The 23,759-nt window shown below is 45.4% G+C and overlaps 20 non-coding genes across 20 annotated transcripts; 10 read left to right on the forward strand and 10 right to left on the reverse strand.

Annotated features, from left to right (window-relative positions):
- The first annotated feature begins 1,318 nt into the window (after positions 1-1,318).
- trnak-uuu lies at positions 1,319-1,391 on the forward strand. The gene has a single exon. It is a non-coding gene; the product is annotated as a tRNA-Lys (tRNA).
- Positions 1,392-2,037: 646 nt separating this feature from the next.
- On the reverse strand, positions 2,038-2,109 carry trnaw-cca. Its single transcript has one exon. It is a non-coding gene; the product is annotated as a tRNA-Trp (tRNA).
- Positions 2,110-3,624: 1,515 nt separating this feature from the next.
- On the forward strand, positions 3,625-3,697 carry trnak-uuu. Its single transcript has one exon. It is a non-coding gene; the product is annotated as a tRNA-Lys (tRNA).
- Positions 3,698-4,344: 647 nt separating this feature from the next.
- On the reverse strand, positions 4,345-4,416 carry trnaw-cca. The gene has a single exon. It is a non-coding gene; the product is annotated as a tRNA-Trp (tRNA).
- A 1,514-nt stretch (positions 4,417-5,930) lies between these two features.
- trnak-uuu lies at positions 5,931-6,003 on the forward strand. Its single transcript has one exon. It is a non-coding gene; the product is annotated as a tRNA-Lys (tRNA).
- A 646-nt stretch (positions 6,004-6,649) lies between these two features.
- trnaw-cca lies at positions 6,650-6,721 on the reverse strand. The gene has a single exon. It is a non-coding gene; the product is annotated as a tRNA-Trp (tRNA).
- A 1,510-nt stretch (positions 6,722-8,231) lies between these two features.
- trnak-uuu lies at positions 8,232-8,304 on the forward strand. Its single transcript has one exon. It is a non-coding gene; the product is annotated as a tRNA-Lys (tRNA).
- A 645-nt stretch (positions 8,305-8,949) lies between these two features.
- On the reverse strand, positions 8,950-9,021 carry trnaw-cca. Its single transcript has one exon. It is a non-coding gene; the product is annotated as a tRNA-Trp (tRNA).
- Positions 9,022-10,534: 1,513 nt separating this feature from the next.
- Positions 10,535-10,607, forward strand: trnak-uuu. Its single transcript has one exon. It is a non-coding gene; the product is annotated as a tRNA-Lys (tRNA).
- A 646-nt stretch (positions 10,608-11,253) lies between these two features.
- On the reverse strand, positions 11,254-11,325 carry trnaw-cca. The gene has a single exon. It is a non-coding gene; the product is annotated as a tRNA-Trp (tRNA).
- Positions 11,326-12,839: 1,514 nt separating this feature from the next.
- On the forward strand, positions 12,840-12,912 carry trnak-uuu. The gene has a single exon. It is a non-coding gene; the product is annotated as a tRNA-Lys (tRNA).
- Positions 12,913-13,558: 646 nt separating this feature from the next.
- Positions 13,559-13,630, reverse strand: trnaw-cca. Its single transcript has one exon. It is a non-coding gene; the product is annotated as a tRNA-Trp (tRNA).
- Positions 13,631-15,144: 1,514 nt separating this feature from the next.
- Positions 15,145-15,217, forward strand: trnak-uuu. Its single transcript has one exon. It is a non-coding gene; the product is annotated as a tRNA-Lys (tRNA).
- A 646-nt stretch (positions 15,218-15,863) lies between these two features.
- On the reverse strand, positions 15,864-15,935 carry trnaw-cca. Its single transcript has one exon. It is a non-coding gene; the product is annotated as a tRNA-Trp (tRNA).
- Positions 15,936-17,449: 1,514 nt separating this feature from the next.
- On the forward strand, positions 17,450-17,522 carry trnak-uuu. The gene has a single exon. It is a non-coding gene; the product is annotated as a tRNA-Lys (tRNA).
- A 646-nt stretch (positions 17,523-18,168) lies between these two features.
- Positions 18,169-18,240, reverse strand: trnaw-cca. The gene has a single exon. It is a non-coding gene; the product is annotated as a tRNA-Trp (tRNA).
- A 1,514-nt stretch (positions 18,241-19,754) lies between these two features.
- trnak-uuu lies at positions 19,755-19,827 on the forward strand. Its single transcript has one exon. It is a non-coding gene; the product is annotated as a tRNA-Lys (tRNA).
- A 646-nt stretch (positions 19,828-20,473) lies between these two features.
- Positions 20,474-20,545, reverse strand: trnaw-cca. Its single transcript has one exon. It is a non-coding gene; the product is annotated as a tRNA-Trp (tRNA).
- Positions 20,546-22,059: 1,514 nt separating this feature from the next.
- On the forward strand, positions 22,060-22,132 carry trnak-uuu. Its single transcript has one exon. It is a non-coding gene; the product is annotated as a tRNA-Lys (tRNA).
- A 646-nt stretch (positions 22,133-22,778) lies between these two features.
- trnaw-cca lies at positions 22,779-22,850 on the reverse strand. Its single transcript has one exon. It is a non-coding gene; the product is annotated as a tRNA-Trp (tRNA).
- Between the last annotated feature and the right edge of the window lie 909 nt (positions 22,851-23,759).

Genomic DNA, 23,759 nt, shown 5'->3' on the forward strand with positions numbered 1-23,759 from the left:
GAACTCAAAAGTAAATTAGTAAGGCCTTGTTGAGTTGAACTGAGTGTCTTACGGTGCGTTTGGGTGGAGGGTTCTCGTAAACTAGTGAGTTTCTACCATGCCACATTACACGACCAGCACAACGGGTAGTACAGGGAGGGTGGAGCAAGTTGTGAGGTCACTGATTGGAAACAGTGCTTCATAATCACGAGTCATGCTGCAAAGAAGCGTTGACCCTGAAAGCACATGTGTTCAGGCTCCAGTTTTGGCAGGCCTTGGTACTGCAGAGTTTAGCGTTCTACCTCATAAACACACCTTTTTGACTCAAGAGTTCATTAGTAAGGCCTTGGTGCGTTGAACTGAGAGTCTTACAGTGCGTTCGGGTGGAGGGTTATCGTAGACTGGTGAGTTTCTTGCCATGCGACATTACACAACCAGCACCTCTTTATATCTGCAGAAACCTAAGGGAGGCTGACCTTGTGAGTGTTCAAAAAGGACCTGGATGAACGGAAAACAAATGTTGTGGCTCCTCTAGAAGTGCATACAACACAACTTAGAATGGCTCGCATAAATGTTATGATAATGCAGTGGTGCCACCCCAATGACGTGGACGGATAAAGTCACAAGCTGCTATGGCAAAGAACACGAAAGCCTAAATATTTAACATGTCTGACACCAAGTGTTGTTCTATGTGCTAAATGAGTTGATGAAGGTTCAGGTATGTCGATAAGCGTGAGCGTACATGTAATGCTTCCTGTGCAAAATTTGCGTGCCCTATCCGACAAGCCAGGTGTGGTACTATGCCAGTGCTTCAGTTCTGAAGGGAAGCTGAAGGGGCTAATGCTTTTGACGTAAACTCATAAACCTTGTTTTTCAACTATGCAATTATCCAAAACAAGCAAGCCCAAAGTACAAGTAGTATATGTCTCAAAGCACAACAAGCCTAAATATTTAACATGTCAGCAACCAACATTATTTCCAAGTGCTTAATGAGCTGATGAAGGTTCAGGTCTGTGGATAAGCATAAATGTAAAAGTTCCTGTGCAACGTTTGTGTGCCCTATCCCGACAAGCTAGGTGTGGTACTACGCCAGTCCTTGAGTTTTGAAGGGAAGCTAAGGGGCTAACGCTTTGTACGTAAACTGACAAACCTTGTTTTTCAACTACGAAATAAAGAAAGACAAGTAAGCCAAAAGTACAATTAGTATAAGTTCCAAAGAACAAGTAAAATGAGAAGTAAGCATGTTGCCACATCCAACTTCTCCTCATGAATATTCTGAAGAAGCGATGCCCTTTGACCTGGACAGGCCTCGGTTGGCGATCGAAACAGTCTCCACAGAGCCCGGATAGCTCAGTCGGTAGAGCATCAGACTTTTAATCTGAGGGTCCAGGGTTCAAGTCCCTGTTCGGGCGAGCGAGCGAGTTGTTTGTTACCAGAAGCAAGAATGCTTGCGACCGTTGCCTTCTGACAAGGAGCTGGGCCTTTGGATGCAGAAGCCATTTCAAGGCAAGTCCAGTCACCTGTTGTGTCTGACTGTCACCAAAAAGACATGTTTGGACCACACTTGTGAACACGGTGACCAGGAGGCTAGTCAGGAACAGGCTTTAAAAGCATGACAAAGACGAGCACAGTACCGCAGAGTTTAGCGTTCTACCTCATTAAGCGCACCTGACTGAACTCATCAGTTAATTAGTAAGGCCTTGGTGAGTCAAACTGAGAGTCTTACGCACCGTGTTTGTGTGGGGGGCTCTTGTGTATTTCTCAGTGTAGCACAAGAACGTTTCAGCAGTCCGAGCTGGCAAGCGATGTGGTCCGTATAGATGAAGGTAAATATACCAATGACACTTCAAAATCTTAATCATATTGTGCATTGATGACTGAAACATCAAAAAAAAGCCTTATAGTGAAGAGGCAGGCCCTATCAGAGTGAAACCAAGGTAAAATGATGCTTCTTTTTCTCACCGAGCCATAGGTAGTACAGGGAGGGTGTAGCAAGTTGAGAAGTCACTGATCGTAAACAGGGCGTAATAGTCACGAGTCATGCCACAAAGAAGCGCTTGACCCCGACGTGATTTGAACACGCAACCTTCTGATCTGGAGTCAGACGCGCTACCGTTGCGCCACGAGGTCCTCATGCCATTTCTGCCGCTGCTCATCATCTATGGCTACAATTTTTTCACATTGCTGTTCTTTGGTGAAATGTGGACTTATCTCAGTCCTTGTGCCTTGAGCTCACTGAAAGCACATGTGTTCAGGCTCCAGTCCTGCCAGGCCTTGGTACTGCAGGATTTAGCATTCTACCTCATCAAGCACACTTAATTGAACTCAAAAGTAAATTAGTAAGGCCTTGTTGAGTTGAACTGAGTGTCTTACGGTGCGTTTGGGTGGAGGGTTCTCGTAAACTAGTGAGTTTCTTACCATGCCACATTACACGACCAGCACAAAGGTAGTACAGGGAGGGTGGAGCAAGTTGTGAGGTCACTGATTGGAAACAGTGCTTCATAATCACGAGTCATGCTGCAAAGAAGCGTTTGACCCTGAAAGCACATGTGTTCAGGCTCCAGTTTTGGCAGGCCTTGGTACTGCAGAGTTTAGCGTTCTACCTCATTAAACACACCTTTTTGAACTCAAGAGTTCAGTAGTAAGGCCTTGGTGCGTTGAACTGAGAGTCTTACAGTGCGTTCGGGTGGAGGGTTATCGTAGACTGGTGAGTTTCTTGCCATGCGACATTACACAACCAGCACCTCTTTATATCTGCAGAAACCTAAGGGAGGCTGACCTTGTGAGTGTTCAAAAAGGACCTGGATGAACGGAAAACAAATGTTGTGGCTCCTCTAGAAGTGCATACAACACAACTTAGAATGGCTCGCATAAATGTTATGATAATGCAGTGGTGCCACCCCAATGACGTGGACGGATAAAGTCACAAGCTGCTATGGCAAAGAACACGAAAGCCTAAATATTTAACATGTCTGACACCAAGTGTTGTTCTATGTGCTAAATGAGTTGATGAAGGTTCAGGTATGTCGATAAGCGTGAGCGTACATGTAATGCTTCCTGTGCAAAATTTGCGTGCCCTATCCCGACAAGCCAGGTGTGGTACTATGCCAGTGCTTCAGTTCTGAAGGGAAGCTGAAGGGGCTAATGCTTTTGACGTAAACTCATAAACCTTGTTTTTCAACTATGCAATTATCCAAAACAAGCAAGCCCAAAGTACAAGTAGTATATGTCTCAAAGCACAACAAGCCTAAATATTTAACATGTCAGCAACCAACATTATTTCCAAGTGCTTAATGAGCTGATGAAGGTTCAGGTCTGTGGATAAGCATAAATGTAAAAGTTCCTGTGCAACGTTTGTGTGCCCTATCCCGACAAGCTAGGTGTGGTACTACGCCAGTCCTTGAGTTTTGAAGGGAAGCTAAGGGGCTAACGCTTTGTACGTAAACTGACAAACCTTGTTTTTCAACTACGAAATAAAGAAAGACAAGTAAGCCAAAAAGTACAATTAGTATAAGTTCCAAAGAACAAGTAAAATGAGAAGTAAGCATGTTGCCACATCCAACTTCTCCTCATGAATATTCTGAAGAAGCGATGCCCTTTGACCTGGACAGGCCTCGGTTGGCGATCGAAACAGTCTCCCACAGAGCCCGGATAGCTCAGTCGGTAGAGCATCAGACTTTTAATCTGAGGGTCCAGGGTTCAAGTCCCTGTTCGGGCGAGCGAGCGAGTTGTTTGTTACCAGAAGCAAGAATGCTTGCGACCGTTGCCTTCTGACAAGGAGCTGGGCCTTTGGATGCAGAAGCCATTTCAAGGCAAGTCCAGTCACCTGTTGTGTCTGACTGTCACCACAAAAGACATGTTTGGACCACACTTGTGAACACGGTGACCAGGAGGCTAGTCAGGAACAGGCTTTAAAAGCATGACAAAGACGAGCACAGTACCGCAGAGTTTAGCGTTCTACCTCATTAAGCGCACCTGACTGAACTCATCAGTTAATTAGTAAGGCCTTGGTGAGTCAAACTGAGAGTCTTACGCACCGTGTTTGTGTGGGGGGCTCTTGTGTATTTCTCAGTGTAGCACAAGAACGTTTCAGCAGTCCGAGCTGGCAAGCGATGTGGTCCGTATAGATGAAGGTAAATATACCAATGACACTTCAAAATCTTAATCATATTGTGCATTGATGACTGAAACATCAAAAAAAAGCCTTATAGTGAAGAGGCAGGCCCTATCAGAGTGAAACCAAGGTAAAATGATGCTTCTTTTTCTCACCGAGCCATAGGTAGTACAGGGAGGGTGTAGCAAGTTGAGAAGTCACTGATCGTAAACAGGGCGTAATAGTCACGAGTCATGCCACAAAGAAGCGCTTGACCCCGACGTGATTTGAACACGCAACCTTCTGATCTGGAGTCAGACGCGCTACCGTTGCGCCACGAGGTCCTCATGCCATTTCTGCCGCTGCTCATCATCTATGGCTACAATTTTTTCACATTGCTGTTCTTTGGTGAAATGTGGACTTATCTCAGTCCTTGTGCCTTGAGCTCACTGAAAGCACATGTGTTCAGGCTCCAGTCCTGCCAGGCCTTGGTACTGCAGGATTTAGCATTCTACCTCATCAAGCACACTTAATTGAACTCAAAAGTAAATTAGTAAGGCCTTGTTGAGTTGAACTGAGTGTCTTACGGTGCGTTTGGGTGGAGGGTTCTCGTAAACTAGTGAGTTTCTTACCATGCCACATTACACGACCAGCACAAAGGTAGTACAGGGAGGGTGGAGCAAGTTGTGAGGTCACTGATTGGAAACAGTGCTTCATAATCACGAGTCATGCTGCAAAGAAGCGTTTGACCCTGAAAGCACATGTGTTCAGGCTCCAGTTTTGGCAGGCCTTGGTACTGCAGAGTTTAGCGTTCTACCTCATTAAACACACCTTTTTGAACTCAAGAGTTCAGTAGTAAGGCCTTGGTGCGTTGAACTGAGAGTCTTACAGTGCGTTCGGGTGGAGGGTTATCGTAGACTGGTGAGTTTCTTGCCATGCGACATTACACAACCAGCACCTCTTTATATCTGCAGAAACCTAAGGGAGGCTGACCTTGTGAGTGTTCAAAAAGGACCTGGATGAACGGAAAACAAATGTTGTGGCTCCTCTAGAAGTGCATACAACACAACTTAGAATGGCTCGCATAAATGTTATGATAATGCAGTGGTGCCACCCCAATGACGTGGACGGATAAAGTCACAAGCTGCTATGGCAAAGAACACGAAAGCCTAAATATTTAACATGTCTGACACCAAGTGTTGTTCTATGTGCTAAATGAGTTGATGAAGGTTCAGGTATGTCGATAAGCGTGAGCGTACATGTAATGCTTCCTGTGCAAAATTTGCGTGCCCTATCCCGACAAGCCAGGTGTGGTACTATGCCAGTGCTTCAGTTCTGAAGGGAAGCTGAAGGGGCTAATGCTTTTGACGTAAACTCATAAACCTTGTTTTTCAACTATGCAATTATCCAAAACAAGCAAGCCCAAAGTACAAGTAGTATATGTCTCAAAGCACAACAAGCCTAAATATTTAACATGTCAGCAACCAACATTATTTCCAAGTGCTTAATGAGCTGATGAAGGTTCAGGTCTGTGGATAAGCATAAATGTAAAAGTTCCTGTGCAACGTTTGTGTGCCCTATCCCGACAAGCTAGGTGTGGTACTACGCCAGTCCTTGAGTTTTGAAGGGAAGCTAAGGGGCTAACGCTTTGTACGTAAACTGACAAACCTTGTTTTTCAACTACGAAATAAAGAAAGACAAGTAAGCCAAAAAGTACAATTAGTATAAGTTCCAAAGAACAAGTAAAATGAGAAGTAAGCATGTTGCCACATCCAACTTCTCCTCATGAATATTCTGAAGAAGCGATGCCCTTTGACCTGGACAGGCCTCGGTTGGCGATCGAAACAGTCTCCACAGAGCCCGGATAGCTCAGTCGGTAGAGCATCAGACTTTTAATCTGAGGGTCCAGGGTTCAAGTCCCTGTTCGGGCGAGCGAGCGAGTTGTTTGTTACCAGAAGCAAGAATGCTTGCGACCGTTGCCTTCTGACAAGGAGCTGGGCCTTTGGATGCAGAAGCCATTTCAAGGCAAGTCCAGTCACCTGTTGTGTCTGACTGTCACCACAAAGACATGTTTGGACCACACTTGTGAACACGGTGACCAGGAGGCTAGTCAGGAACAGGCTTTAAAAGCATGACAAAGACGAGCACAGTACCGCAGAGTTTAGCGTTCTACCTCATTAAGCGCACCTGACTGAACTCATCAGTTAATTAGTAAGGCCTTGGTGAGTCAAACTGAGAGTCTTACGCACCGTGTTTGTGTGGGGGGCTCTTGTGTATTTCTCAGTGTAGCACAAGAACGTTTCAGCAGTCCGAGCTGGCAAGCGATGTGGTCCGTATAGATGAAGGTAAATATACCAATGACACTTCAAAATCTTAATCATATTGTGCATTGATGACTGAAACATCAAAAAAAAGCCTTATAGTGAAGAGGCAGGCCCTATCAGAGTGAAACCAAGGTAAAATGATGCTTCTTTTTCTCACCGAGCCATAGGTAGTACAGGGAGGGTGTAGCAAGTTGAGAAGTCACTGATCGTAAACAGGGCGTAATAGTCACGAGTCATGCCACAAAGAAGCGCTTGACCCCGACGTGATTTGAACACGCAACCTTCTGATCTGGAGTCAGACGCGCTACCGTTGCGCCACGAGGTCCTCATGCCATTTCTGCCGCTGCTCATCATCTATGGCTACAATTTTTTCACATTGCTGTTCTTTGGTGAAATGTGGACTTATCTCAGTCCTTGTGCCTTGAGCTCACTGAAAGCACATGTGTTCAGGCTCCAGTCCTGCCAGGCCTTGGTACTGCAGGATTTAGCATTCTACCTCATCAAGCACACTTAATTGAACTCAAAAGTAAATTAGTAAGGCCTTGTTGAGTTGAACTGAGTGTCTTACGGTGCGTTTGGGTGGAGGGTTCTCGTAAACTAGTGAGTTTCTTACCATGCCACATTACACGACCAGCACAAAGGTAGTACAGGGAGGGTGGAGCAAGTTGTGAGGTCACTGATTGGAAACAGTGCTTCATAATCACGAGTCATGCTGCAAAGAAGCGTTTGACCCTGAAAGCACATGTGTTCAGGCTCCAGTTTTGGCAGGCCTTGGTACTGCAGAGTTTAGCGTTCTACCTCATTAAACACACCTTTTGAACTCAAGAGTTCAGTAGTAAGGCCTTGGTGCGTTGAACTGAGAGTCTTACAGTGCGTTCGGGTGGAGGGTTATCGTAGACTGGTGAGTTTCTTGCCATGCGACATTACACAACCAGCACCTCTTTATATCTGCAGAAACCTAAGGGAGGCTGACCTTGTGAGTGTTCAAAAAGGACCTGGATGAACGGAAAACAAATGTTGTGGCTCCTCTAGAAGTGCATACAACACAACTTAGAATGGCTCGCATAAATGTTATGATAATGCAGTGGTGCCACCCCAATGACGTGGACGGATAAAGTCACAAGCTGCTATGGCAAAGAACACGAAAGCCTAAATATTTAACATGTCTGACACCAAGTGTTGTTCTATGTGCTAAATGAGTTGATGAAGGTTCAGGTATGTCGATAAGCGTGAGCGTACATGTAATGCTTCCTGTGCAAAATTTGCGTGCCCTATCCCGACAAGCCAGGTGTGGTACTATGCCAGTGCTTCAGTTCTGAAGGGAAGCTGAAGGGGCTAATGCTTTTGACGTAAACTCATAAACCTTGTTTTTCAACTATGCAATTATCCAAAACAAGCAAGCCCAAAGTACAAGTAGTATATGTCTCAAAGCACAACAAGCCTAAATATTTAACATGTCAGCAACCAACATTATTTCCAAGTGCTTAATGAGCTGATGAAGGTTCAGGTCTGTGGATAAGCATAATGTAAAAGTTCCTGTGCAACGTTTGTGTGCCCTATCCCGACAAGCTAGGTGTGGTACTACGCCAGTCCTTGAGTTTTGAAGGGAAGCTAAGGGGCTAACGCTTTGTACGTAAACTGACAAACCTGTTTTTCAACTACGAAATAAAGAAAGACAAGTAAGCCAAAAAGTACAATTAGTATAAGTTCCAAAGAACAAGTAAAATGAGAAGTAAGCATGTTGCCACATCCAACTTCTCCTCATGAATATTCTGAAGAAGCGATGCCCTTTGACCTGGACAGGCCTCGGTGGCGATCGAAACAGTCTCCACAGAGCCCGGATAGCTCAGTCGGTAGAGCATCAGACTTTTAATCTGAGGGTCCAGGGTTCAAGTCCCTGTTCGGGCGAGCGAGCGAGTGTTTGTTACCAGAAGCAAGAATGCTTGCGACCGTTGCCTTCTGACAAGGAGCTGGGCCTTTGGATGCAGAAGCCATTTCAAGGCAAGTCCAGTCACCTGTTGTGTCTGACTGTCACCACAAAGACATGTTTGGACCACACTTGTGAACACGGTGACCAGGAGGCTAGTCAGGAACAGGCTTTAAAAGCATGACAAAGACGAGCACAGTACCGCAGAGTTTAGCGTTCTACCTCATTAAGCGCACCTGACTGAACTCATCAGTTAATTAGTAAGGCCTTGGTGAGTCAAACTGAGAGTCTTACGCACCGTGTTTGTGTGGGGGGCTCTTGTGTATTTCTCAGTGTAGCACAAGAACGTTTCAGCAGTCCGAGCTGGCAAGCGATGTGGTCCGTATAGATGAAGGTAAATATACCAATGACACTTCAAAATCTTAATCATATTGTGCATTGATGACTGAAACATCAAAAAAAAGCCTTATAGTGAAGAGGCAGGCCCTATCAGAGTGAAACCAAGGTAAAATGATGCTTCTTTTTCTCACCGAGCCATAGGTAGTACAGGGAGGGTGTAGCAAGTCAGGAAGTCACTGATCGTAAACAGGGCGTAATAGTCACGAGTCATGCCACAAAGAAGCGCTTGACCCCGACGTGATTTGAACACGCAACCTTCTGATCTGGAGTCAGACGCGCTACCGTTGCGCCACGAGGTCCTCATGCCATTTCTGCCGCTGCTCATCATCTATGGCTACAATTTTTTCACATTGCTGTTCTTTGGTGAAATGTGGACTTATCTCAGTCCTTGTGCCTTGAGCTCACTGAAAGCACATGTGTTCAGGCTCCAGTCCTGCCAGGCCTTGGTACTGCAGGATTTAGCATTCTACCTCATCAAGCACACTTAATTGAACTCAAAAGTAAATTAGTAAGGCCTTGTTGAGTTGAACTGAGTGTCTTACGGTGCGTTTGGGTGGAGGGTTCTCGTAAACTAGTGAGTTTCTTACCATGCCACATTACACGACCAGCACAAAGGTAGTACAGGGAGGGTGGAGCAAGTTGTGAGGTCACTGATTGGAAACAGTGCTTCATAATCACGAGTCATGCTGCAAAGAAGCGTTTGACCCTGAAAGCACATGTGTTCAGGCTCCAGTTTTGGCAGGCCTTGGTACTGCAGAGTTTAGCGTTCTACCTCATTAAACACACCTTTTTGAACTCAAGAGTTCAGTAGTAAGGCCTTGGTGCGTTGAACTGAGAGTCTTACAGTGCGTTCGGGTGGAGGGTTATCGTAGACTGGTGAGTTCTTGCCATGCGACATTACACAACCAGCACCTCTTTATATCTGCAGAAACCTAAGGGAGGCTGACCTTGTGAGTGTTCAAAAAGGACCTGGATGAACGGAAAACAAATGTTGTGGCTCCTCTAGAAGTGCATACAACACAACTTAGAATGGCTCGCATAAATGTTATGATAATGCAGTGGTGCCACCCCAATGACGTGGACGGATAAAGTCACAAGCTGCTATGGCAAAGAACACGAAAGCCTAAATATTTAACATGTCTGACACCAAGTGTTGTTCTATGTGCTAAATGAGTTGATGAAGGTTCAGGTATGTCGATAAGCGTGAGCGTACATGTAATGCTTCCTGTGCAAAATTTGCGTGCCCTATCCCGACAAGCCAGGTGTGGTACTATGCCAGTGCTTCAGTTCTGAAGGGAAGCTGAAGGGGCTAATGCTTTTGACGTAAACTCATAAACCTTGTTTTTCAACTATGCAATTATCCAAAACAAGCAAGCCCAAAGTACAAGTAGTATATGTCTCAAAGCACAACAAGCCTAAATATTTAACATGTCAGCAACCAACATTATTTCCAAGTGCTTAATGAGCTGATGAAGGTTCAGGTCTGTGGATAAGCATAAATGTAAAAGTTCCTGTGCAACGTTTGTGTGCCCTATCCCGACAAGCTAGGTGTGGTACTACGCCAGTCCTTGAGTTTTGAAGGGAAGCTAAGGGGCTAACGCTTTGTACGTAAACTGACAAACCTTGTTTTTCAACTACGAAATAAAGAAAGACAAGTAAGCCAAAAAGTACAATTAGTATAAGTTCCAAAGAACAAGTAAAATGAGAAGTAAGCATGTTGCCACATCCAACTTCTCCTCATGAATATTCTGAAGAAGCGATGCCCTTTGACCTGGACAGGCCTCGGTTGGCGATCGAAACAGTCTCCACAGAGCCCGGATAGCTCAGTCGGTAGAGCATCAGACTTTTAATCTGAGGGTCCAGGGTTCAAGTCCCTGTTCGGGCGAGCGAGCGAGTTGTTTGTTACCAGAAGCAAGAATGCTTGCGACCGTTGCCTTCTGACAAGGAGCTGGGCCTTTGGATGCAGAAGCCATTTCAAGGCAAGTCCAGTCACCTGTTGTGTCTGACTGTCACCACAAAGACATGTTTGGACCACACTTGTGAACACGGTGACCAGGAGGCTAGTCAGGAACAGGCTTTAAAAGCATGACAAAGACGAGCACAGTACCGCAGAGTTTAGCGTTCTACCTCATTAAGCGCACCTGACTGAACTCATCAGTTAATTAGTAAGGCCTTGGTGAGTCAAACTGAGAGTCTTACGCACCGTGTTTGTGTGGGGGGCTCTTGTGTATTTCTCAGTGTAGCACAAGAACGTTTCAGCAGTCCGAGCTGGCAAGCGATGTGGTCCGTATAGATGAAGGTAAATATACCAATGACACTTCAAAATCTTAATCATATTGTGCATTGATGACTGAAACATCAAAAAAAAGCCTTATAGTGAAGAGGCAGGCCCTATCAGAGTGAAACCAAGGTAAAATGATGCTTCTTTTTCTCACCGAGCCATAGGTAGTACAGGGAGGGTGTAGCAAGTTGAGAAGTCACTGATCGTAAACAGGGCGTAATAGTCACGAGTCATGCCACAAAGAAGCGCTTGACCCCGACGTGATTTGAACACGCAACCTTCTGATCTGGAGTCAGACGCGCTACCGTTGCGCCACGAGGTCCTCATGCCATTTCTGCCGCTGCTCATCATCTATGGCTACAATTTTTTCACATTGCTGTTCTTTGGTGAAATGTGGACTTATCTCAGTCCTTGTGCCTTGAGCTCACTGAAAGCACATGTGTTCAGGCTCCAGTCCTGCCAGGCCTTGGTACTGCAGGATTTAGCATTCTACCTCATCAAGCACACTTAATTGAACTCAAAAGTAAATTAGTAAGGCCTTGTTGAGTTGAACTGAGTGTCTTACGGTGCGTTTGGGTGGAGGGTTCTCGTAAACTAGTGAGTTTCTTACCATGCCACATTACACGACCAGCACAAAGGTAGTACAGGGAGGGTGGAGCAAGTTGTGAGGTCACTGATTGGAAACAGTGCTTCATAATCACGAGTCATGCTGCAAAGAAGCGTTTGACCCTGAAAGCACATGTGTTCAGGCTCCAGTTTTGGCAGGCCTTGGTACTGCAGAGTTTAGCGTTCTACCTCATTAAACACACCTTTTTGAACTCAAGAGTTCAGTAGTAAGGCCTTGGTGCGTTGAACTGAGAGTCTTACAGTGCGTTCGGGTGGAGGGTTATCGTAGACTGGTGAGTTTCTTGCCATGCGACATTACACAACCAGCACCTCTTTATATCTGCAGAAACCTAAGGGAGGCTGACCTTGTGAGTGTTCAAAAAGGACCTGGATGAACGGAAAACAAATGTTGTGGCTCCTCTAGAAGTGCATACAACACAACTTAGAATGGCTCGCATAAATGTTATGATAATGCAGTGGTGCCACCCCAATGACGTGGACGGATAAAGTCACAAGCTGCTATGGCAAAGAACACGAAAGCCTAAATATTTAACATGTCTGACACCAAGTGTTGTTCTATGTGCTAAATGAGTTGATGAAGGTTCAGGTATGTCGATAAGCGTGAGCGTACATGTAATGCTTCCTGTGCAAAATTTGCGTGCCCTATCCCGACAAGCCAGGTGTGGTACTATGCCAGTGCTTCAGTTCTGAAGGGAAGCTGAAGGGGCTAATGCTTTTGACGTAAACTCATAAACCTTGTTTTTCAACTATGCAATTATCCAAAACAAGCAAGCCCAAAGTACAAGTAGTATATGTCTCAAAGCACAACAAGCCTAAATATTTAACATGTCAGCAACCAACATTATTTCCAAGTGCTTAATGAGCTGATGAAGGTTCAGGTCTGTGGATAAGCATAAATGTAAAAGTTCCTGTGCAACGTTTGTGTGCCCTATCCCGACAAGCTAGGTGTGGTACTACGCCAGTCCTTGAGTTTTGAAGGGAAGCTAAGGGGCTAACGCTTTGTACGTAAACTGACAAACCTTGTTTTTCAACTACGAAATAAAGAAAGACAAGTAAGCCAAAAAGTACAATTAGTATAAGTTCCAAAGAACAAGTAAAATGAGAAGTAAGCATGTTGCCACATCCAACTTCTCCTCATGAATATTCTGAAGAAGCGATGCCCTTTGACCTGGACAGGCCTCGGTTGGCGATCGAAACAGTCTCCACAGAGCCCGGATAGCTCAGTCGGTAGAGCATCAGACTTTTAATCTGAGGGTCCAGGGTTCAAGTCCCTGTTCGGGCGAGCGAGCGAGTTGTTTGTTACCAGAAGCAAGAATGCTTGCGACCGTTGCCTTCTGACAAGGAGCTGGGCCTTTGGATGCAGAAGCCATTTCAAGGCAAGTCCAGTCACCTGTTGTGTCTGACTGTCACCACAAAGACATGTTTGGACCACACTTGTGAACACGGTGACCAGGAGGCTAGTCAGGAACAGGCTTTAAAAGCATGACAAAGACGAGCACAGTACCGCAGAGTTTAGCGTTCTACCTCATTAAGCGCACCTGACTGAACTCATCAGTTAATTAGTAAGGCCTTGGTGAGTCAAACTGAGAGTCTTACGCACCGTGTTTGTGTGGGGGGCTCTTGTGTATTTCTCAGTGTAGCACAAGAACGTTTCAGCAGTCCGAGCTGGCAAGCGATGTGGTCCGTATAGATGAAGGTAAATATACCAATGACACTTCAAAATCTTAATCATATTGTGCATTGATGACTGAAACATCAAAAAAAAGCCTTATAGTGAAGAGGCAGGCCCTATCAGAGTGAAACCAAGGTAAAATGATGCTTCTTTTTCTCACCGAGCCATAGGTAGTACAGGGAGGGTGTAGCAAGTTGAGAAGTCACTGATCGTAAACAGGGCGTAATAGTCACGAGTCATGCCACAAAGAAGCGCTTGACCCCGACGTGATTTGAACACGCAACCTTCTGATCTGGAGTCAGACGCGCTACCGTTGCGCCACGAGGTCCTCATGCCATTTCTGCCGCTGCTCATCATCTATGGCTACAATTTTTTCACATTGCTGTTCTTTGGTGAAATGTGGACTTATCTCAGTCCTTGTGCCTTGAGCTCACTGAAAGCACATGTGTTCAGGCTCCAGTCCTGCCAGGCCTTGGTACTGCAGGATTTAGCATTCTACCTCATCAAGCACACTTAATTGAACTCAAAAGTAAATTAGTAAGGCCTTGTTGAGTTGAACTGAGTGTCTTACGGTGCGTTTGGGTGGAGGGTTCTCGTAAACTAGTGAGTTTCTTACCATGCCACATTACACGACCAGCACAAAGGTAGTACAGGGAGGGTGGAGCAAGTTGTGAGGTCACTGATTGGAAACAGTGCTTCATAATCACGAGTCATGCTGCAAAGAAGCGTTTGACCCTGAAAGCACATGTGTTCAGGCTCCAGTTTTGGCAGGCCTTGGTACTGCAGAGTTTAGCGTTCTACCTCATTAAACACACCTTTTTGAACTCAAGAGTTCAGTAGTAAGGCCTTGGTGCGTTGAACTGAGAGTCTTACAGTGCGTTCGGGTGGAGGGTTATCGTAGACTGGTGAGTTTCTTGCCATGCGACATTACACAACCAGCACCTCTTTATATCTGCAGAAACCTAAGGGAGGCTGACCTTGTGAGTGTTCAAAAAGGACCTGGATGAACGGAAAACAAATGTTGTGGCTCCTCTAGAAGTGCATACAACACAACTTAGAATGGCTCGCATAAATGTTATGATAATGCAGTGGTGCCACCCCAATGACGTGGACGGATAAAGTCACAAGCTGCTATGGCAAAGAACACGAAAGCCTAAATATTTAACATGTCTGACACCAAGTGTTGTTCTATGTGCTAAATGAGTTGATGAAGGTTCAGGTATGTCGATAAGCGTGAGCGTACATGTAATGCTTCCTGTGCAAAATTTGCGTGCCCTATCCCGACAAGCCAGGTGTGGTACTATGCCAGTGCTTCAGTTCTGAAGGGAAGCTGAAGGGGCTAATGCTTTTGACGTAAACTCATAAACCTTGTTTTTCAACTATGCAATTATCCAAAACAAGCAAGCCCAAAGTACAAGTAGTATATGTCTCAAAGCACAACAAGCCTAAATATTTAACATGTCAGCAACCAACATTATTTCCAAGTGCTTAATGAGCTGATGAAGGTTCAGGTCTGTGGATAAGCATAAATGTAAAAGTTCCTGTGCAACGTTTGTGTGCCCTATCCCGACAAGCTAGGTGTGGTACTACGCCAGTCCTTGAGTTTTGAAGGGAAGCTAAGGGGCTAACGCTTTGTACGTAAACTGACAAACCTTGTTTTTCAACTACGAAATAAAGAAAGACAAGTAAGCCAAAAAGTACAATTAGTATAAGTTCCAAAGAACAAGTAAAATGAGAAGTAAGCATGTTGCCACATCCAACTTCTCCTCATGAATATTCTGAAGAAGCGATGCCCTTTGACCTGGACAGGCCTCGGTTGGCGATCGAAACAGTCTCCACAGAGCCCGGATAGCTCAGTCGGTAGAGCATCAGACTTTTAATCTGAGGGTCCAGGGTTCAAGTCCCTGTTCGGGCGAGCGAGCGAGTTGTTTGTTACCAGAAGCAAGAATGCTTGCGACCGTTGCCTTCTGACAAGGAGCTGGGCCTTTGGATGCAGAAGCCATTTCAAGGCAAGTCCAGTCACCTGTTGTGTCTGACTGTCACCACAAAGACATGTTTGGACCACACTTGTGAACACGGTGACCAGGAGGCTAGTCAGGAACAGGCTTTAAAAGCATGACAAAGACGAGCACAGTACCGCAGAGTTTAGCGTTCTACCTCATTAAGCGCACCTGACTGAACTCATCAGTTAATTAGTAAGGCCTTGGTGAGTCAAACTGAGAGTCTTACGCACCGTGTTTGTGTGGGGGGCTCTTGTGTATTTCTCAGTGTAGCACAAGAACGTTTCAGCAGTCCGAGCTGGCAAGCGATGTGGTCCGTATAGATGAAGGTAAATATACCAATGACACTTCAAAATCTTAATCATATTGTGCATTGATGACTGAAACATCAAAAAAAAGCCTTATAGTGAAGAGGCAGGCCCTATCAGAGTGAAACCAAGGTAAAATGATGCTTCTTTTTCTCACCGAGCCATAGGTAGTACAGGGAGGGTGTAGCAAGTTGAGAAGTCACTGATCGTAAACAGGGCGTAATAGTCACGAGTCATGCCACAAAGAAGCGCTTGACCCCGACGTGATTTGAACACGCAACCTTCTGATCTGGAGTCAGACGCGCTACCGTTGCGCCACGAGGTCCTCATGCCATTTCTGCCGCTGCTCATCATCTATGGCTACAATTTTTTCACATTGCTGTTCTTTGGTGAAATGTGGACTTATCTCAGTCCTTGTGCCTTGAGCTCACTGAAAGCACATGTGTTCAGGCTCCAGTCCTGCCAGGCCTTGGTACTGCAGGATTTAGCATTCTACCTCATCAAGCACACTTAATTGAACTCAAAAGTAAATTAGTAAGGCCTTGTTGAGTTGAACTGAGTGTCTTACGGTGCGTTTGGGTGGAGGGTTCTCGTAAACTAGTGAGTTTCTTACCATGCCACATTACACGACCAGCACAAAGGTAGTACAGGGAGGGTGGAGCAAGTTGTGAGGTCACTGATTGGAAACAGTGCTTCATAATCACGAGTCATGCTGCAAAGAAGCGTTTGACCCTGAAAGCACATGTGTTCAGGCTCCAGTTTTGGCAGGCCTTGGTACTGCAGAGTTTAGCGTTCTACCTCATTAAACACACCTTTTTGAACTCAAGAGTTCATTAGTAAGGCCTTGGTGCGTTGAACTGAGAGTCTTACAGTGCGTTCGGGTGGAGGGTTATCGTAGACTGGTGAGTTTCTTGCCATGCGACATTACACAACCAGCACCTCTTTATATCTGCAGAAACCTAAGGGAGGCTGACCTTGTGAGTGTTCAAAAAGGACCTGGATGAACGGAAAACAAATGTTGTGGCTCCTCTAGAAGTGCATACAACACAACTTAGAATGGCTCGCATAAATGTTATGATAATGCAGTGGTGCCACCCCAATGACGTGGACGGATAAAGTCACAAGCTGCTATGGCAAAGAACACGAAAGCCTAAATATTTAACATGTCTGACACCAAGTGTTGTTCTATGTGCTAAATGAGTTGATGAAGGTTCAGGTATGTCGATAAGCGTGAGCGTACATGTAATGCTTCCTGTGCAAAATTTGCGTGCCCTATCCCGACAAGCCAGGTGTGGTACTATGCCAGTGCTTCAGTTCTGAAGGGAAGCTGAAGGGGCTAATGCTTTTGACGTAAACTCATAAACCTTGTTTTTCAACTATGCAATTATCCAAAACAAGCAAGCCCAAAGTACAAGTAGTATATGTCTCAAAGCACAACAAGCCTAAATATTTAACATGTCAGCAACCAACATTATTTCCAAGTGCTTAATGAGCTGATGAAGGTTCAGGTCTGTGGATAAGCATAAATGTAAAAGTTCCTGTGCAACGTTTGTGTGCCCTATCCCGACAAGCTAGGTGTGGTACTACGCCAGTCCTTGAGTTTTGAAGGGAAGCTAAGGGGCTAACGCTTTGTACGTAAACTGACAAACCTTGTTTTTCAACTACGAAATAAAGAAAGACAAGTAAGCCAAAAAGTACAATTAGTATAAGTTCCAAAGAACAAGTAAAATGAGAAGTAAGCATGTTGCCACATCCAACTTCTCCTCATGAATATTCTGAAGAAGCGATGCCCTTTGACCTGGACAGGCCTCGGTTGGCGATCGAAACAGTCTCCACAGAGCCCGGATAGCTCAGTCGGTAGAGCATCAGACTTTTAATCTGAGGGTCCAGGGTTCAAGTCCCTGTTCGGGCGAGCGAGCGAGTTGTTTGTTACCAGAAGCAAGAATGCTTGCGACCGTTGCCTTCTGACAAGGAGCTGGGCCTTTGGATGCAGAAGCCATTTCAAGGCAAGTCCAGTCACCTGTTGTGTCTGACTGTCACCACAAAGACATGTTTGGACCACACTTGTGAACACGGTGACCAGGAGGCTAGTCAGGAACAGGCTTTAAAAGCATGACAAAGACGAGCACAGTACCGCAGAGTTTAGCGTTCTACCTCATTAAGCGCACCTGACTGAACTCATCAGTTAATTAGTAAGGCCTTGGTGAGTCAAACTGAGAGTCTTACGCACCGTGTTTGTGTGGGGGGCTCTTGTGTATTTCTCAGTGTAGCACAAGAACGTTTCAGCAGTCCGAGCTGGCAAGCGATGTGGTCCGTATAGATGAAGGTAAATATACCAATGACACTTCAAAATCTTAATCATATTGTGCATTGATGACTGAAACATCAAAAAAAAGCCTTATAGTGAAGAGGCAGGCCCTATCAGAGTCAAACCAAGGTAAAATGATGCTTCTTTTTCTCACCGAGCCATAGGTAGTACAGGGAGGGTGTAGCAAGTTGAGAAGTCACTGATCGTAAACAGGGCGTAATAGTCACGAGTCATGCCACAAAGAAGCGCTTGACCCCGACGTGATTTGAACACGCAACCTTCTGATCTGGAGTCAGACGCGCTACCGTTGCGCCACGAGGTCCTCCTGCCATTTCTGCCGCTGCTCATCATCTATGGCTACAATTTTTTCACATTGCTGTTCTTTGGTGAAATGTGGACTTATCTCAGTCCTTGTGCCTTGAGCTCACTGAAAGCACATGTGTTCAGGCTCCAGTCCTGCCAGGCCTTGGTACTGCAGGATTTAGCATTCTACCTCATCAAGCACACTTAATTGAACTCAAAAGTAAATTAGTAAGGCCTTGTTGAGTTGAACTGAGTGTCTTACGGTGCGTTTGGGTGGAGGGTTCTCGTAAACTAGTGAGTTTCTTACCATGCCACATTACACGACCAGCACAAAGGTAGTACAGGGAGGGTGGAGCAAGTTGTGAGGTCACTGATTGGAAACAGTGCTTCATAATCACGAGTCATGCTGCAAAGAAGCGTTTGACCCTGAAAGCACATGTGTTCAGGCTCCAGTTTTGGCAGGCCTTGGTACTGCAGAGTTTAGCGTTCTACCTCATTAAACACACCTTTTTGAACTCAAGAGTTCATTAGTAAGGCCTTGGTGCGTTGAACTGAGAGTCTTACAGTGCGTTCGGGTGGAGGGTTATCGTAGACTGGTGAGTTTCTTGCCATGCGACATTACACAACCAGCACCTCTTTATATCTGCAGAAACCTAAGGGAGGCTGACCTTGTGAGTGTTCAAAAAGGACCTGGATGAACGGAAAACAAATGTTGTGGCTCCTCTAGAAGTGCATACAACACAACTTAGAATGGCTCGCATAAATGTTATGATAATGCAGTGGTGCCACCCCAATGACGTGGACGGATAAAGTCACAAGCTGCTATGGCAAAGAACACGAAAGCCTAAATATTTAACATGTCTGACACCAAGTGTTGTTCTATGTGCTAAATGAGTTGATGAAGGTTCAGGTATGTCGATAAGCGTGAGCGTACATGTAATGCTTCCTGTGCAAAATTTGCGTGCCCTATCCCGACAAGCCAGGTGTGGTACTATGCCAGTGCTTCAGTTCTGAAGGGAAGCTGAAGGGGCTAATGCTTTTGACGTAAACTCATAAACCTTGTTTTTCAACTATGCAATTATCCAAAACAAGCAAGCCCAAAGTACAAGTAGTATATGTCTCAAAGCACAACAAGCCTAAATATTTAACATGTCAGCAACCAACATTATTTCCAAGTGCTTAATGAGCTGATGAAGGTTCAGGTCTGTGGATAAGCATAAATGTAAAAGTTCCTGTGCAACGTTTGTGTGCCCTATCCCGACAAGCTAGGTGTGGTACTACGCCAGTCCTTGAGTTTTGAAGGGAAGCTAAGGGGCTAACGCTTTGTACGTAAACTGACAAACCTTGTTTTTCAACTACGAAATAAAGAAAGACAAGTAAGCCAAAAAGTACAATTAGTATAAGTTCCAAAGAACAAGTAAAATGAGAAGTAAGCATGTTGCCACATCCAACTTCTCCTCATGAATATTCTGAAGAAGCGATGCCCTTTGACCTGGACAGGCCTCGGTTGGCGATCGAAACAGTCTCCACAGAGCCCGGATAGCTCAGTCGGTAGAGCATCAGACTTTTAATCTGAGGGTCCAGGGTTCAAGTCCCTGTTCGGGCGAGCGAGCGAGTTGTTTGTTACCAGAAGCAAGAATGCTTGCGACCGTTGCCTTCTGACAAGGAGCTGGGCCTTTGGATGCAGAAGCCATTTCAAGGCAAGTCCAGTCACCTGTTGTGTCTGACTGTCACCACAAAGACATGTTTGGACCACACTTGTGAACACGGTGACCAGGAGGCTAGTCAGGAACAGGCTTTAAAAGCATGACAAAGACGAGCACAGTACCGCAGAGTTTAGCGTTCTACCTCATTAAGCGCACCTGACTGAACTCATCAGTTAATTAGTAAGGCCTTGGTGAGTCAAACTGAGAGTCTTACGCACCGTGTTTGTGTGGGGGGCTCTTGTGTATTTCTCAGTGTAGCACAAGAACGTTTCAGCAGTCCGAGCTGGCAAGCGATGTGGTCCGTATAGATGAAGGTAAATATACCAATGACACTTCAAAATCTTAATCATATTGTGCATTGATGACTGAAACATCAAAAAAAAGCCTTATAGTGAAGAGGCAGGCCCTATCAGAGTGAAACCAAGGTAAAATGATGCTTCTTTTTCTCACCGAGCCATAGGTAGTACAGGGAGGGTGTAGCAAGTTGAGAAGTCACTGATCGTAAACAGGGCGTAATAGTCACGAGTCATGCCACAAAGAAGCGCTTGACCCCGACGTGATTTGAACACGCAACCTTCTGATCTGGAGTCAGACGCGCTACCGTTGCGCCACGAGGTCCTCATGCCATTTCTGCCGCTGCTCATCATCTATGGCTACAATTTTTTCACATTGCTGTTCTTTGGTGAAATGTGGACTTATCTCAGTCCTTGTGCCTTGAGCTCACTGAAAGCACATGTGTTCAGGCTCCAGTCCTGCCAGGCCTTGGTACTGCAGGATTTAGCATTCTACCTCATCAAGCACACTTAATTGAACTCAAAAGTAAATTAGTAAGGCCTTGTTGAGTTGAACTGAGTGTCTTACGGTGCGTTTGGGTGGAGGGTTCTCGTAAACTAGTGAGTTTCTTACCATGCCACATTACACGACCAGCACAAAGGTAGTACAGGGAGGGTGGAGCAAGTTGTGAGGTCACTGATTGGAAACAGTGCTTCATAATCACGAGTCATGCTGCAAAGAAGCGTTTGACCCTGAAAGCACATGTGTTCAGGCTCCAGTTTTGGCAGGCCTTGGTACTGCAGAGTTTAGCGTTCTACCTCATTAAACACACCTTTTTGAACTCAAGAGTTCATTAGTAAGGCCTTGGTGCGTTGAACTGAGAGTCTTACAGTGCGTTCGGGTGGAGGGTTATCGTAGACTGGTGAGTTTCTTGCCATGCGACATTACACAACCAGCACCTCTTTATATCTGCAGAAACCTAAGGGAGGCTGACCTTGTGAGTGTTCAAAAAGGACCTGGATGAACGGAAAACAAATGTTGTGGCTCCTCTAGAAGTGCATACAACACAACTTAGAATGGCTCGCATAAATGTTATGATAATGCAGTGGTGCCACCCCAATGACGTGGACGGATAAAGTCACAAGCTGCTATGGCAAAGAACACGAAAGCCTAAATATTTAACATGTCTGACACCAAGTGTTGTTCTATGTGCTAAATGAGTTGATGAAGGTTCAGGTATGTCGATAAGCGTGAGCGTACATGTAATGCTTCCTGTGCAAAATTTGCGTGCCCTATCCCGACAAGCCAGGTGTGGTACTATGCCAGTGCTTCAGTTCTGAAGGGAAGCTGAAGGGGCTAATGCTTTTGACGTAAACTCATAAACCTTGTTTTTCAACTATGCAATTATCCAAAACAAGCAAGCCCAAAGTACAAGTAGTATATGTCTCAAAGCACAACAAGCCTAAATATTTAACATGTCAGCAACCAACATTATTTCCAAGTGCTTAATGAGCTGATGAAGGTTCAGGTCTGTGGATAAGCATAAATGTAAAAGTTCCTGTGCAACGTTTGTGTGCCCTATCCCGACAAGCTAGGTGTGGTACTACGCCAGTCCTTGAGTTTTGAAGGGAAGCTAAGGGGCTAACGCTTTGTACGTAAACTGACAAACCTTGTTTTTCAACTACGAAATAAAGAAAGACAAGTAAGCCAAAAAGTACAATTAGTATAAGTTCCAAAGAACAAGTAAAATGAGAAGTAAGCATGTTGCCACATCCAACTTCTCCTCATGAATATTCTGAAGAAGCGATGCCCTTTGACCTGGACAGGCCTCGGTTGGCGATCGAAACAGTCTCCACAGAGCCCGGATAGCTCAGTCGGTAGAGCATCAGACTTTTAATCTGAGGGTCCAGGGTTCAAGTCCCTGTTCGGGCGAGCGAGCGAGTTGTTTGTTACCAGAAGCAAGAATGCTTGCGACCGTTGCCTTCTGACAAGGAGCTGGGCCTTTGGATGCAGAAGCCATTTCAAGGCAAGTCCAGTCACCTGTTGTGTCTGACTGTCACCACAAAGACATGTTTGGACCACACTTGTGAACACGGTGACCAGGAGGCTAGTCAGGAACAGGCTTTAAAAGCATGACAAAGACGAGCACAGTACCGCAGAGTTTAGCGTTCTACCTCATTAAGCGCACCTGACTGAACTCATCAGTTAATTAGTAAGGCCTTGGTGAGTCAAACTGAGAGTCTTACGCACCGTGTTTGTGTGGGGGGCTCTTGTGTATTTCTCAGTGTAGCACAAGAACGTTTCAGCAGTCCGAGCTGGCAAGCGATGTGGTCCGTATAGATGAAGGTAAATATACCAATGACACTTCAAAATCTTAATCATATTGTGCATTGATGACTGAAACATCAAAAAAAAGCCTTATAGTGAAGAGGCAGGCCCTATCAGAGTGAAACCAAGGTAAAATGATGCTTCTTTTTCTCACCGAGCCATAGGTAGTACAGGGAGGGTGTAGCAAGTTGAGAAGTCACTGATCGTAAACAGGGCGTAATAGTCACGAGTCATGCCACAAAGAAGCGCTTGACCCCGACGTGATTTGAACACGCAACCTTCTGATCTGGAGTCAGACGCGCTACCGTTGCGCCACGAGGTCCTCATGCCATTTCTGCCGCTGCTCATCATCTATGGCTACAATTTTTTCACATTGCTGTTCTTTGGTGAAATGTGGACTTATCTCAGTCCTTGTGCCTTGAGCTCACTGAAAGCACATGTGTTCAGGCTCCAGTCCTGCCAGGCCTTGGTACTGCAGGATTTAGCATTCTACCTCATCAAGCACACTTAATTGAACTCAAAAGTAAATTAGTAAGGCCTTGTTGAGTTGAACTGAGTGTCTTACGGTGCGTTTGGGTGGAGGGTTCTCGTAAACTAGTGAGTTTCTTACCATGCCACATTACACGACCAGCACAAAGGTAGTACAGGGAGGGTGGAGCAAGTTGTGAGGTCACTGATTGGAAACAGTGCTTCATAATCACGAGTCATGCTGCAAAGAAGCGTTTGACCCTGAAAGCACATGTGTTCAGGCTCCAGTTTTGGCAGGCCTTGGTACTGCAGAGTTTAGCGTTCTACCTCATTAAACACACCTTTTTGAACTCAAGAGTTCAGTAGTAAGGCCTTGGTGCGTTGAACTGAGAGTCTTACAGTGCGTTCGGGTGGAGGGTTATCGTAGACTGGTGAGTTTCTTGCCATGCGACATTACACAACCAGCACCTCTTTATATCTGCAGAAACCTAAGGGAGGCTGACCTTGTGAGTGTTCAAAAAGGACCTGGATGAACGGAAAACAAATGTTGTGGCTCCTCTAGAAGTGCATACAACACAACTTAGAATGGCTCGCATAAATGTTATGATAATGCAGTGGTGCCACCCCAATGACGTGGACGGATAAAGTCACAAGCTGCTATGGCAAAGAACACGAAAGCCTAAATATTTAACATGTCTGACACCAAGTGTTGTTCTATGTGCTAAATGAGTTGATGAAGGTTCAGGTATGTCGATAAGCGTGA

The sequence above is a fragment of the Colossoma macropomum genome, unplaced genomic scaffold, assembly GCF_904425465.1.
Source record: "Colossoma macropomum unplaced genomic scaffold, Colossoma_macropomum, whole genome shotgun sequence".
NCBI lineage: Eukaryota > Metazoa > Chordata > Actinopteri > Characiformes > Serrasalmidae > Colossoma > Colossoma macropomum.